Below are 13,738 nucleotides of genomic sequence, written 5' to 3'. Positions count from 1 at the left end.
CCTAATTTATTCTTGGAAATCTGGTCTAGTAGGATGCCCACCTCCAACTAGAAGATGCAAGACAGAATGGGGCATAATTTGACTCTAGATTCTTCTATTCTCTTTCCTCCATTTCATTTCAGATGGGGTGATCAGCTTCCAAGATTGGCAAGCTGGGAGAGAAAGAAGGGAAACAGAAAGAGGAGGAAAAGGGAGACAGAAAGAACAGAAAGGGAGATAGAAAAAGAGAAAAATAAGGATAAACATCACCAAGTAATAATGGTAAAGAAGGTCACTCAGGAAAGGACCTCTCCATCAAAACATTTAAATAGATAAAGTCTAAGCCAGGCGTGGTGGCGCACACCTTTAATCCCAGCACTCGGGAGGCAGAGGTAGGAGGATTGCCATGAGTTCAAGGTCACCCTGAGATGACAGAGTTAATTCCAGGTCAGCCTGGACCAGAGTGAGACCCTACCTTGAAAAACCAAAAAAATAAATAAATAAATAAAATAAATAAATAGATAAAATCTAAAATATGTCTACATGGTGCCAAGATTTTAAGTAGTAGAGAAACTGAGTCCAAAAGTTCATTATGTTCATGATTTAAGGGTTATAAAAATTGCCTCTGAGTCTCTCAGTAAAGTAAATTAGCTTCCTCTACTTGTCAAATCTTTAACTATTGGAAAAACTGAGCCTTATGCTTAAGGTTCACTCATCAACAGCTCACTCATACTATTTTGTTCATGGTTTAGGGGATATAAAAACTGGCTTTAAAGTAGTCAGCCAAGGTAACTATGTTTCCCTATTTGCCAAGCATTAACTACTGGGGAAACTGGCTCTTAAGGTAAAGATTCACTTAAAGGGGTTTACTTCCCAAATATAAGGTTCTCATACCTAAGAACATTATAACTTTAAAAATAGTTCCTTGGGCTGGAGAGATGGCTTAGTGGTTAAGCGCTTGCCTGTGAAGCCTAAGGACCCCGGTTCAAGGCTCGATTCCCCAGGACCCATGTAAGCCAGATGCACAAGGGGGCACATGTGTCTTGAGTTTGTTTGCAGTGGCTAGAGGCCCTGGAGCACCCATTCTCTCTCTTTCTCTTTCTCTCTGTCTGTCACTTTCAAATAAATAAATAAAAATAACAAAAAAAATTAATATAGCTTCTGTTTGATCATCTAAGCTTTAAGTGATTTAATTTCAGTCATTGTAACTTTTATCCTCCTATTAGGTTGGGATAGCTTGCCTAAGCCTTATCAATTTCTTTTAATTATTTTGTTTATTTTTATTTGAGAGTAACAGACAGAGAGAGAAAGAGAGAGAGAGAGAGAGAGAGAGAGAGAGAGCATGCAAGGGCTTCCAGCCACTGCAAATGAATTCCAGAAGCATGCGCCCCCTTGTGCATCTGGCTAACATGGGTCCTGGGGAATCGAGCCTCGAACCGGGGTCCTTAGGCTTCACAGGCAAGTGCTTGACCACTAAGCCATCTCTCCAACCCAGCCTTATCAATTTTAAGTCATGGGTAAAACATAAATTTTTTATGTTAATAAAATTCCTAATATACATCAGAAAAATTGCTATCCAAGATTAAGCTAAAAGCATTTGTTGTCAAACAGTGCTTTCTCTTTCAAAACAGATCTGTCAAAGATTATATTAAAACTCATCTGTTTTATTTCAGCAATGACCAGATTCTACTCTTTTATGCACAAAAAGTTAGGAAACTGTCTCATTTCTGGTATCTCAAGTTTATTGGTCATAAGTACATTAACTCTTAAGATATATTGCCTGGTCCAGAATAGTCTCATTCTCAAACAAATGGTTAGAAATCTGAGAAAAATTATTTCAAACACTATGGTTGTTTCCAACATTCCCTGGGTAATTGGTACCCATACAGGTATCCAAACTAATCAAAGATATCTTCAGGGCTGGAGAGATGGCTTAGCGGTTATGCGCTTGCCTGTGAAGCCTAAGGACCCCGGTTCGAGGCTCGGTTCCCCAGGTCCCACGTTAGCCAGATGCACAAGGGGGCGCACGCGTCTGGAGTTCGTTTGCAGTGGCTGGAAGCCCTGGCGCGCCCATTCTCTCTCTCTCCCTCTACCTGTCTTTCTCTCTGTTTCTGTCGCTCTCAAATAAATAAATAAAAAAGTTTAAAAAAAACAAAAAAGATATCTTCAAACATAGGTGCCAAAATTTTATACTGCCTTAATTGTCTTTTTCTGACAGTTTCTGGGTCAAATTAACTAAATTTGTGGATAAAAATAATTGTGTTCAGGACTATCCACATATTCTGCCTGTACTTATAGCTACTAGATATTTAAAGGTTAAAACATGCATACTTTTCATGCTTCAGCTGTGGTCTATACTGTCATAGGATAACTAAACTTAGATGTTAGGCAAGATGATTTTAAGCTTTTATGACATTCTTTAACTAGATCTCACTAGTCAGGTGTACTATATATTTATGCCCTCAAGGCTTCTGTAACTTCTAAGTGTTTTAATAACCTATGTAGAAGCCAAAGCCAATTGGATGCACTGGACCTTAAAAAAAGAAAAAGACCAATATTTTGGTTCCTGCTCCCAGGTCATAAGGCTGAAAGAAATAATGAGACATTTTTAACTGTCCATCTGGTAAGTTGCCTGTCTTCCTGATCAGGGAGGATATGGACACCCAGAAACAAGCAAACAAAAACAAAACAAACAAAACAAAAAATACCTATGTGCAGTCTGAAACAAGAGAGTCACAACTGAAGATAAATCAGTCCTCCAAGCATATCAGAAGGAAAGTCACTTGGTCAGCACAGCCTTGATTCATCCTAACAGATAACACCATTACTGGAGAAGCTATACTGTTCCTCCCAGGTCCCTAGAGTCTTCTTTGGAGAGCCATCAATAACCTCCAAAATTATATCCTTAATTAAATTTTGGCTACCTGCTTAGTCTTAAACACTCAGAGAGAAATGTATAGCCAAAAATAAAGGAATGCCTCAAATATTGCAAGAATGGCCTATTAAGTCTACCAAAAACAAACAGGGACACAACAGCTTTCCAAAAGTAAAAACAAATAGGGCCTTAAAACATGTTGGCCCTCTATCTAGTAGTTCTAGTTCTACAATATGGGAAAACAACCATAGATGTCAGGATGGTTACTTTCAACTCCAAAATATACATATATGAATGACTCTGACCAAGGGTCAATCAGGTCAAAAGACTTGCTTATAATAAGAGCAATGATGAGTTCCTTCTAACTTATGCCAAAACATCATCATACTCCAATCATAAGAATGGGTTGCTACTAAATAAGTCCTAAAGCTGAAAATATGCTGGGCAACCCCTAATGGCACCCACTGGCTCTAAGGTACTGACTTTTAATCCTGACTACCCCCAAGATGGATTTAAGGAGTACACTCTGAGCTGGCCTGGTAGTGCACACCTTTTATCTCAGCACTTGGGAGACAAAGGTAGAAGGACCACCATGAGTTTGAGGCCACCCTGAGATTACATAATGAATCCCAGGTCAGCCTAATCTAGAGTGAGACCCTACCTCCAAAACCAAAAACAACAATAAAAAAATCATACTCTGGAATTTCCTTGAATACAGGGCAATAAACAAAACACCTTAGAGTGCCCAGCTAAATTTATTGGTTTTAAAGTACCAATAAGACAAACAAAGTTTTTCAGTTGTATGAATATGTAGTCTCTATTTTTATTACATCTATTAGATAAAAAGATGCCATATGACATTTAAAAAAAAAAACTCAAAGGGTTTTAAATGACACAGCTAAGGAAACCTTTCTTCTAAATATTGAGGTTCAATGGTATATTTGCCATTATCAAGATTAAATGTGATAACTCTGCTTATATCTCATCTGTTTTATAAGCCATAGAGGAAAAGATTCAGACCATGTCAGACACTACTCTGCCATTTGGGGAACAGTTCTGGGAGACAATCTCAGTCATCTCACACTCAGATGGTCCTGATCCCAGGTATTGAGAGCACAATCTCACTCCATCTACCTAGGTTCCTTCAAATAGTCTTCAAGGACTGGAAGTCTACAAGAATGGACACCCTAAAGGTGACCAGTTTACTACGTGCTCACTTCCCTTCAATTCCTTGCTTTTTAAAATTATTTATTTATTTATTTTTGGTTTTTTGAGGTAGGGTCTCACTCTAGCCCAGGCTGACCTGGAATTCACTATGTAGTCTCAGGGTGGCCTCAAACTCACGGCAATCCTCCTACCTCTGCCTCCCGAGTGCTGGGATTAAAGGCGTGCACCACCATGCCCGGCTTTTATTTATTTTTTTGAGGTGACTGTTTTTTTATTTCAAAAAGACATTTGTATCAAAACAGTTGCACTATGGTATTCTCTTTTCCAACTGGCCCCAAAGAGGTCACGACAAAGGAGAGCACATTTTAAGCCATTCAGCTGCAGGATGTGCACCTACCAGGCCTCACAGAAACCTCACCTATAAATTGCAACTGGGTGGGGAAAGAAACTTTGACAGCATACTGCCTGCCCACAAACTACACTTCTCACAGTCAGGTGGAGTGGTCAAGGCACCTCAACCGCCCAAAAGCAAAGTTCAAAAATACTATAAAATTTTCAAAGTTTTGTACATAAGGTATTCAAGATCTCTCAGCATGACTGATGCAAAGAAGAAATGAGGTTGTGAGATGGCACCTTCGAGACAGAGGCTCGGGCTCAGACAAGGTGGGTGAGTTTCCTATGGGTAAGCCAGTGGCACAAACATGATTTTCATTCTTGAAGGAGGCAGGACAGCACTGAGTGTCCACCTCAGCCTCAGCGAGCAGGAGATCCATTCTGTGAACAGTGAGAAGGGTAGAGCTGAGCACTTGCCTAACATGCGTAAGGCCCAGACCTGGATCCCCAGTGCTTAGGAAGAAGGAGATTAATTTGGTAATGTATAATGAAAATAGTAAAAAACAAAAGTAAGTTGTTCAAAGACAACAAAAGCTGAGTGCTACCACAGCACGGTATTGACCTTTCGTTTTTGGCAAATGTCCTAAGATCCCTGTGTTTGGCTGGTCCTTTGTACAGAGCAATGAGGTTCCACAGCAGTCTGTCCTGAGCTCTGTGGCTTTCCGTGAGGCAGGCCCATAGCCTGCCCACCTCCTTCACAGAGAGGGCAGGATGCATAAGGCTAAAAAAGTTACCTTCTAAAAGTGAGAAAGGAATCATTAAATTGCTGCTCCCGAGACGTGGAATTACTTGGAATGTTTTACAAACAGTTGCTAGGAGACATGACAAGATGTGCACATCCCAGCATGCTTTAGCAGACACCGCACTGTGCCCGTTCCCTTACATGTTCCCCAAGGTGCTCAGCCTCCACCAGCGGGACTCTCCGGGAAGAGGCAGAGACAGTTTGGTTAAAACAAAAAGACATGAGGGTAGAGGGGGTGGCAAAAGGAGAAAGCAGCCTTCCAGTTAAAGATCAGCCCTCCATTTCAAGGTTAGCTTCGGGCAGGCTGGCCTCTGGTGCAGTCGGGTCAGGTTGGGTTGGGGAGGATCGGCGGCAGGGCAGGGCAGGACAGCTCTACATCTCATTCAGGTCAAGCAAGGTCTGGTCCAGCATCCTTTGTGTACACAGGTGCTCCTCTTTGGTGCATTTCAGCTTATCTTCCAAGTCATCAATAGTCTTTTCCAGTTTGGCTACTGATCTCTCAGCAAACTCAGCATGGGTCTCTGCCTCCTTGAGCTTGTCGGTAAGAACCTTGATCTCTTCTTCATATTTGTCTTCTTTTTGAGAGTACTTTTCTTCAGCAACACTCAGAAACTTCAAGTTCTGGTCCATCAGTCTGATCTGCTCATCCATCTCTCGGCAACAGGACTCTGCTAGTGTAGGAAAAAAAACCCCGCAGGGGGCCCCCACGCTCTGCCCAGATAAGGCGACACCCCAAATCACTCACGAGAAGCGGTCTTGATGCAAACTGCAAGAGGATTTTATTCCAAGCGCGCTGGGGCCCACAGTCGTACACCTCACAGGGGTAGAGGACTGCAGAGCCCCGAATGCAGGAACAGGACAGTTTTTATAGGGTTTCTAACAAAGCCTGTGCATTAGACCAATCATTTTCTAATATTAGGAGCCCCGCAGGGTGTTAGCCAGTCAGTTTGTGCCACCCCATAGTTTCTAAGCCAATTAGTTTATGACCTTGGTGGTCAGCATTTGCGCAGGTCCTTAGGTGGGGGTAGCAGAGTATGGTATCAGCCTCCTATGACCTTGGAGGTCAGCCTTTGTGCAATTCCTTAGGTGGGGGTAGCAGAGTATGGTATCAGCCTCCTGTGACCTTGGTGGTCTGAGGCAGGCTGTTACAGCTTATGGTGCGAGCTACTAAGGCTAACAGTGTGGGCTATTAAGGCTTATAGTGTAAGGCTTATAGTGCAGGCTATTTACAGAAACCAAATAAGTGGTTCACTTCATTACTCATTTCCCATCCTTGAGGGCTATCTCATGCCCTTTTACCTAGTTTTATATTAGGAGTGGGCTCTGATATAATGAGAAGAGGGATTCTTTACTTGCTTCCAACAGGGAGCAAAGCCTGGAGTTTGAGGTATGCAGGGAGCCCGCTTAAGCTCCCCTTGGAGCGTGATAGTATTTCTGAGCTTCTGAATTCTTGGGCCTTTCATTTACCACTTTTTCTCTTGTTAATAGTTCTAATCCTAGAACTTGGAAGGACTAAATGTAATTTTTCTCTCTGCCCTGAAGGCCCTTATATTGTATTGTTGTCTAAGCATCATGATCTGGACCGCACTCACTCGTTCTCTAACAAAAGTAAAAATCTTATTAAGTATGCAAGGCCCAACTGAAAGCATCAGGAGCAAAACCATTAAGGGTCCCATCAGGGTGGAAAGCAGAGTAGTCATCCAGGAGGACTTGTTAAACCATCCCTGGTCAGTTTCCCTCTCCCTTTGACGCTTTTTAGTGACTACTTCCTCAGGATGGTAGTAAACCCGGGGGACAAGCTGGACCATAATATAGAAATTTTTGGATGGGTTAAAAACTGAAGTAGAAACACAGGGAGTCAGCCCAGTATCACATGCCCAACACCTGTTATACCCTGGCACTAGATATTGGTTGTCTGAAGTCTGACTATAGGTCAGAGTAACATTATAAAGATGTTGGTGGGATGGGGGGGCCTTTCCTATACATGCCCCCCTTCCTGAGACCTCAGGGATAGTCAACTTGTTTTTGGTCCCCCATGAACACCGGCTATTATGCTTTTTAGTTATATTAAACTCTTCCATAGTTGTTATCCCCTCATAGTAGGGTGGTCCTGAGGATAAACAAAGCCAGCAGGCAGAGGTAATGTTGGGGTTGGTGGCATTTATGGCGAGGAAGGCCCCTTGGATTAGGTTAAAGAGCCTCTGTCCTGTCCCATGTGGGGCTTCTGAGAGTGGGCTAGTCAGAGGGGTTCTAGCAGTCGTTATGTGATGGATCTTGGCTGCCACAGTGGGTGGGAGCTTGGGTAATGCCACTTTAGGGGGTCCCTGTTCTACTAGAACTTTATTAGGTCCTACTGGTCTTGGGGTGGGAGGCTCTATTTTAAGTCGTATAGTAAAGGTTAGGCCCTTATCCCATCCTGTCATATAAAACCTGAGTCCCCAAGTTTTTTTTTTTCCAGTCTCGGGACTCTTGACCTTGGGGGGTGAAAGAGATGCTGAGAGGAACAGCTTTTTTCCCATCTAATCCTTCCTGCACAGTAATCAGGTCCCAGGAGGAAGCTGGGTGCCAGTAGGTATTACCTGTAGTTTCACAACCCCAGTGTTTACAGTAGAACTCTTTTGTCCCTCCACAACTTCGTTTAGAAGTTCGGGGGCAGACATAAAATGGGGTATGCTGCATCTTACGTTGGGCTGGCCCAGAGCTGCACCCCGGGTTGTCTGCCATATATTGACCTTGGGAGATGACCCCTTGTGTGAGTGCCTGCTTTGCCACATGAGAGTGGACTTCTCTAGAGACCTCCTCTGGGGTGAGCTCTGGGATATCCCAAAATTCTATCCCGGCTACCAGGGCACAGATGTCTGGGGTCAGGACAGGCCATCAAGTCCGGGGGGGTGCTTCCCTAGTTGTAGTCCATATCACATCCCCTGTTTGAGAAAGCACTTGCCAAGTCAACTTTTGGGGGGCATGGGGATTGGAGGCATCACCTAGCTGGAGAAGGAGAAGCCATATGGCGAAGCCTGAGTTTAAGGGGATTGTCTGTCCTCTCGGCTTGTCATTCGGGGCCCGGTGGCGGAGCAGGCTTGACGTGAGATGTATGGATCCAGGCGGGTATTCCTTTAACTTTCATGGCCATTGGAGTGGTCAGTAGGATGAGGTAGGGGCCCTTCCACCGAGTCTCAAGGTTTCCTGCGTGGTGACGTCTGACATAGACCAAATCTCCCACCTGGAAGTGATGTGGGACCTGTAAGTCTCCTTCTCCTGAGCAAGCCTCCCAGAGTTGCTTCCTTGCTCGTTGTCTCATCCACTCGAGCACCTTGAGCCTAGAGAACAGAGGCTGGGAAAGCGGCACATCAATACTATGTATAGAGGTTATTTCTACCAGTGGAGGAGGCCCCCCGTATAGCAATTCATAGGGGGTCAGTCCAAATTGTCCGGGTGTGTTTCTGACCCTAAAGAGCACAAAGGGTAGGAGAGCTATCCAATCATTAGTGCCAGTCTCTGCGGTCAATTTGGTGAGGGTCTCTTTAATGGTTCTATTCATCCTTTCTATCTGTACTGAGCTTTGGGGTCTGTATGCACAATGTAATTTTTAATCAATCCCCAATATTTTGGTCAGTCCCTGACTTACCTGGGCAACAAAGGCTGGACCGTTGTCTGATCCTATTACTTTGGGTATCCCAAATCTTGGGAAAATTTCTTCCAGTATTTTCTTAGCCATCATGGTTGAGGTTTCTTTCTTGGTAGGATAAGCCTCTACCCATCCTGAAAAAGTGTCTACAAAAACTAGTAAATACTTATTACCATACTTAGCTGGTTTTACCTCAGTGAAGTCCACTTCCCAGTGAGCACCTGGGCTGTCTCCCCTTAGCCTCTTCCCAGGAGGCATTCTTGAGGGATTAGCATTGACCATCTGGCAAGGTACACAATGCTTGACTACTAAGCCAGCTATCTCTGGCAACCTCAGAATATGGTAAGGAGACGTCTGCAGCAGTTTTTGTAGATGTTTGGCTCCCAGATGGGTTAGGCGGTGTATTTGTTGAACGTACTGTAGTCCCTTTGCTTGAGGTAGAATCTCTTTTCCCTCTGAGGTAAAATAGGCCCCCTCTGGAGTTTCAGAGAACTGGCCTAACTTTCTAATTTCTTGCCAGTCACCTGGGGTATATCATTGTTCACTTTTTTGGTTCTTTGGCTTCTCAATTATGGGCAGAAGGTTGACCCCCTGGGCAGCCTGCTTGGCCACTTGGTCAGCCATCTGGTTTCCTTTTGAGATAAAATCTTTGGCTTTTTGGTGGCCAGGGCAATGCATAATGGCCAGTCTTTTGGGTAGATGTAGGGCTTCTAGCAAACTTAGAATTTCTTCTTTGTTTTTAATTTCTTTCCCTGCTGAGGTAAGTAGCCCTCTCTGCTTGTAGATGGCCCCATGTACGTGTGCAGTAGCAAAAGCGTACCTGCTGTCCGTGTAGATATTCACAGACTTTCCTTCAGCTAGTCGTAAGGCCTGTGTGAGGGCCATGAGCTCAGCCTTTTGTGCTGAAGTTCCTTCTGGCAGACTGTTGGCCCAGACTGTTTGTGTTCCGTCTACTATCGCCGCCCCAGCCATCCTCTTACCTTCTACAATGTAATTGTTTCCATCTGTGAACCAGGTTAATGTTCCTCCGGTCAGTGGGACATCTGTGAGATCCTTTTGGATCCCAGTTTCCTCAACCAGCAGTTGATGACAGTCATGAGTCACTGGCTCATCAGTTTCTTCAGGCAGAAGGGTAGCGGGGTTGAGGGTGGCAGGAGGGGCAAACGTTATCCTGTCGGTGAGAAGCAGGCTCTGGTAGTGAGTCATACGGGCGTTAGTCATCCATCGGTCTGGGGGCTGCTGGACAATGCTCTCCAGGGCATGGGGGGCAATAACAGTTATCCTCTGCCTTAGAGTTAGTTTATCAGCATCTTTGATCAACGTGGACATCGCCGCTATGGCTTTTAGACATATAGGCCATCCATTAGCCATGGGGTCAAGTTTCTTTGATAGGTAAGCAACGGGTCTTCTCCATGGCCCTAAGGATTGGGTTAGGACTCCCCGGGCTATCCCCTTACACTCATCTACGTAAAGGGTGAATGGTTTGGTCACATTAGGGAGGGCTAGGGCAGGCACACTTAATAGTACCTTCTTGATGGCATTAAACGCTCCCTGGTGTTCAGAGGTCCAAATGAATTTTCCTTTCTCTTTAGTTAGTGGATAGAGGGGGGGGGGGCTGCTAGGGTTGTAAACCTTGCCCCTCCACCTTCAGAGTTACCCTGGGCTCGGGGGGAGGGGCTCAGAGCCCCGTCCTCCCTAGTCTTCATCTTCTCCAAGGGTTAGGACCCTAGGCCTGGTGCTGTTCTTCTTAGGGCAGTCTCTTGCCCAGTGCCCTTTCTCTTTGCAACAGGCACATTGATCTCTATCAAGTCGGGTCCTGTTGCCCAGGTTCCCTATCTGCCTAGGGCCTGTCCTAAACCTTTGAAAATTTCTCTTCCTTTCTCCTTTTTTTTTCTACCACTGTGGCCAGGATCCTGGTCAGATTTTTCTCTTGTCGTCTATTGCGCCTATCCTCCCTTTCTTCTCTCTCTTTCTCACGTCTCTCTTCACGTTCTTCTCTCTTTCTCTCCTCTGCTCCTTTTCCTCTTCTGTCTCCCTTTTGTAATATACCTTTTCTGCCTCTTTTACTAAATCACGTAGCTCAACTTCCTGTAATCCCTCCAATCTCTGAAGTTTCCTTCTGATATCAGGAGCTGACTGTCCTATGAAAGCTAATGTTACTGAGCCCTTTTGAATCTCAGAGGTGGGGTCAAAGGGTGTGAACCTCCTAAATGCTTCCATGAGCCTCTCAAGAAACACTGAGGGAGACTCCGTTGGCCCCTGCATTACCTCTCTTACCTTGGCCAAATTGGTGGGCCTTCTGGAGGCACCTCGGAGACCCGCCATCAGAGCCTGGCGATAGATTTTTAAGCTCTCCCTACCTTCAGCCGTATTGTGGTCCCAAACAGGGCGAGTCAGAGGGAACCCCACGTCTATCTCATGCTGCAGCTGCATGGGCCACCCGTCGGCCCCAGGGACATTTTTTTCTGGCCTCTATTAAAATTCTCTCTCGTTCCTCGGTTGTGAAGAGTGTCTGCAACAGCTGTTGGCAATCATCCCAGGTGAGCTGATGAGAAAACATAAGAGATTCCATCAGCCTCGTGAGGCGTTGGGGTTCCTCTGAGAAAGGGGGATGGTTAGCTTTCCAGTTATAAAGATCTGCACAGGAAAAAGGCCAATATTGGAGGGGTTGTAGTTGGCCCCCCAGCATGGGAGGATCTGCCTCATGTAGCGGCAGTGTTACAATTCCATTTGCTCCCTCCGGGGTAGCATCTCTCCGGCTCCGCGTCCTTGCGGTTGGCCCTCCCATTTCCAGGAGCTCGGGAGGGGCAGAGGAAGGAAGCCTGGGCAAGCCTGGAGGCAGAGGCTCAGGGAGGGAGGGGGGCGGAGGCATGGGAAGGGCAGAGGGCGGAATTTCGGGAGGGGCCAGAGGCAGAGGTGTGGGAAGGGTGGAGGGTGGAACTTTGGGAGGGGCCAGAGGTCCTCCCTCAGCTCCTGGGACTAGGTAAGGGGGGGGAGGAGCAGGCTGAGTCTCCGGCCAAGCCAGAGGCTCTTTGATCTCAGGATAGATGCGAGGGGGAGGAGAGGGTTTCTTTGCATTTTCGAGAGTCAGAACTCTGGAGCTTGAGTTCCTGGGTTTATTCAGCCACGGCCTGACCCACAGCAGGGGGTTGTCCATCAAATCCTTCCAGGTGAGGATATAAGCCTCTTGGTTGGGACAGGAGCCTGATCCATTCTGAAAAATAATATCTTTAATAGCCAGAATAGTCTCAGAATTAAAGGTTCCTTCTGATGGCCATCCGACCTCATAAGTTGGCCACTCAGAGGCACAAAGCGTTTTTCAGGGTCTCCTTCTAACCTCAACTGACAAATTATGGGCCCTAGATTTAAATTCAGTCCAATGGTCAAGAGTCAAGCTAAGGGGCGTTGTCACCGTCTGTCCCATTTTAGAACTATAGACAAAGACACAAAGAACAACAACAACACACACAACTGAGACTAACAAATCCAGACACCAGCGACCCGTCCGCGTCTTCCACAAGCAGGCAAAAGAATTGGACGGCCACGAAGGAGGAAGCTTCCGCTCTAACAACAGAACTCGGTCTTCTCACTGACAGTAGGAGACCACCAGGCATCCCTGGCTCTCCTCACCTCCCAGGGCGTCCCCCAGGGTGGCAGCCTGTGATCCTCCTAGCACGTCTGCTGATCATGATCCTCTGGTCCTTCACGGCCCTAGAGGACAGCTGCAAATCAAACCAAGCCAAAAGCATGCGTCCCAGAAACCAGATACTCAGAACACAAACACCGGCCGGCACACACTCACTCCAGAAGGGGCCCCCTTACCTCCAAGTCGGTTCCACAGTGTGGGCTATTAAGGCTTATAGTGTAAGGCTTATAGTGTAGGCTATTTACAGAAACCAAATAAGTGGTTCACTTCATTACTCATTTCCCATCCTTGAGGGCTATCTCATGCCCTTTTACCTAGTTTTATATTAGGAGTGGGCTCTGATATAATGAGAAGAGGGATTCTTTACTTGCTTCCAACAGGGAGTAAAGCCTGGAGTTTGAGGTATGCAGGGAGCCCGCTTAAGCTCCCCTTGGAGCGTGATAGTATTTCTGAGCTTCTGAATTCTTGGGCCTTTCACGAGCTCAGCTCGTTCCTCCGTGCGTTCCAAGTGTCCTTCGATGATCACCAACTTAGATGATCACCAACTTACGAGCCACCTCTTCGTACTTCCTATCTGCCTCTTCTGCAATGTGCTTGGCTTCCTTCAGCTGGATATACTGGAGCTCCATCTTTTCTCATCTTTCAGGGCCCGGTTTTCAATGACCTTCATTCCTCTCTCACTCTCACCTGCAGCCTTTTCTGCTTCCTCCTGTTTCTGCAGGGCAGTAGCCAGGCACTCCTGAGCACAGTCCAGCTCCTCCTCAACCAGCTGGATCCTGCGGTTCAAGGAGGCCACCTCAGCCCGCTGGGGGGCTCACCTTTCCCTCTCCACCTCCTGCTGCAGGCGCTCGACTCTCTCCTCCGATCGGCCTGCTGCTGCAGGACCTGGATCTTATGCTTCACCGCCTCGATGGTGGTGGCCCCGGCCATGGCACCCCAACAGCCGCCTGGTGAGACCCCCTCTCTGTCTCTGTCTCTCTGGGGCTCTCGCTCGGCCCTGCTGCCCGCCGGCTGGCCTGCCTGCTTTCCTCCATGCCCGGCTTTTAATTCCTTGCTTTTATTCTTTCTCCCCAACACTTTCTTCTAGATCTGTTTTCCTGTACTCCATCAATACAGTTTTGGGGTCCTTCAGATAGCCTCCCCTCAGGAAGACACTCTAACTACAATTAGTTTGTGACTCTGTTCAGGTGGAAGCAGTTAAAGATTGACTGGTCATCGTCCTCTTTCCTCTAACAACAGTTAGAGTTTCTTTTTTTGTTTGTTTTGTTTTTTTTATTTTTTTTATCTGAGGTAGGGTCTTGCTCTAGC

General features: G+C 46.1%; 1 pseudogene; it reads right to left on the bottom strand.

Annotated features, from left to right (window-relative positions):
• Positions 1–5,403: 5,403 nt before the first annotated feature.
• Positions 5,404–13,360, bottom strand: LOC101600266 (annotated as a pseudogene).
• Between the last annotated feature and the right edge of the window lie 378 nt (positions 13,361–13,738).

Source organism: Jaculus jaculus, chromosome 3 (genome assembly GCF_020740685.1).
Source record: "Jaculus jaculus isolate mJacJac1 chromosome 3, mJacJac1.mat.Y.cur, whole genome shotgun sequence".
In the NCBI taxonomy this organism is placed as follows: domain Eukaryota; kingdom Metazoa; phylum Chordata; class Mammalia; order Rodentia; family Dipodidae; genus Jaculus; species Jaculus jaculus.
The sequence above is the reverse complement of the archived record's forward strand: the minus strand, read 5'-3'. Positions and strand labels throughout refer to the sequence as shown.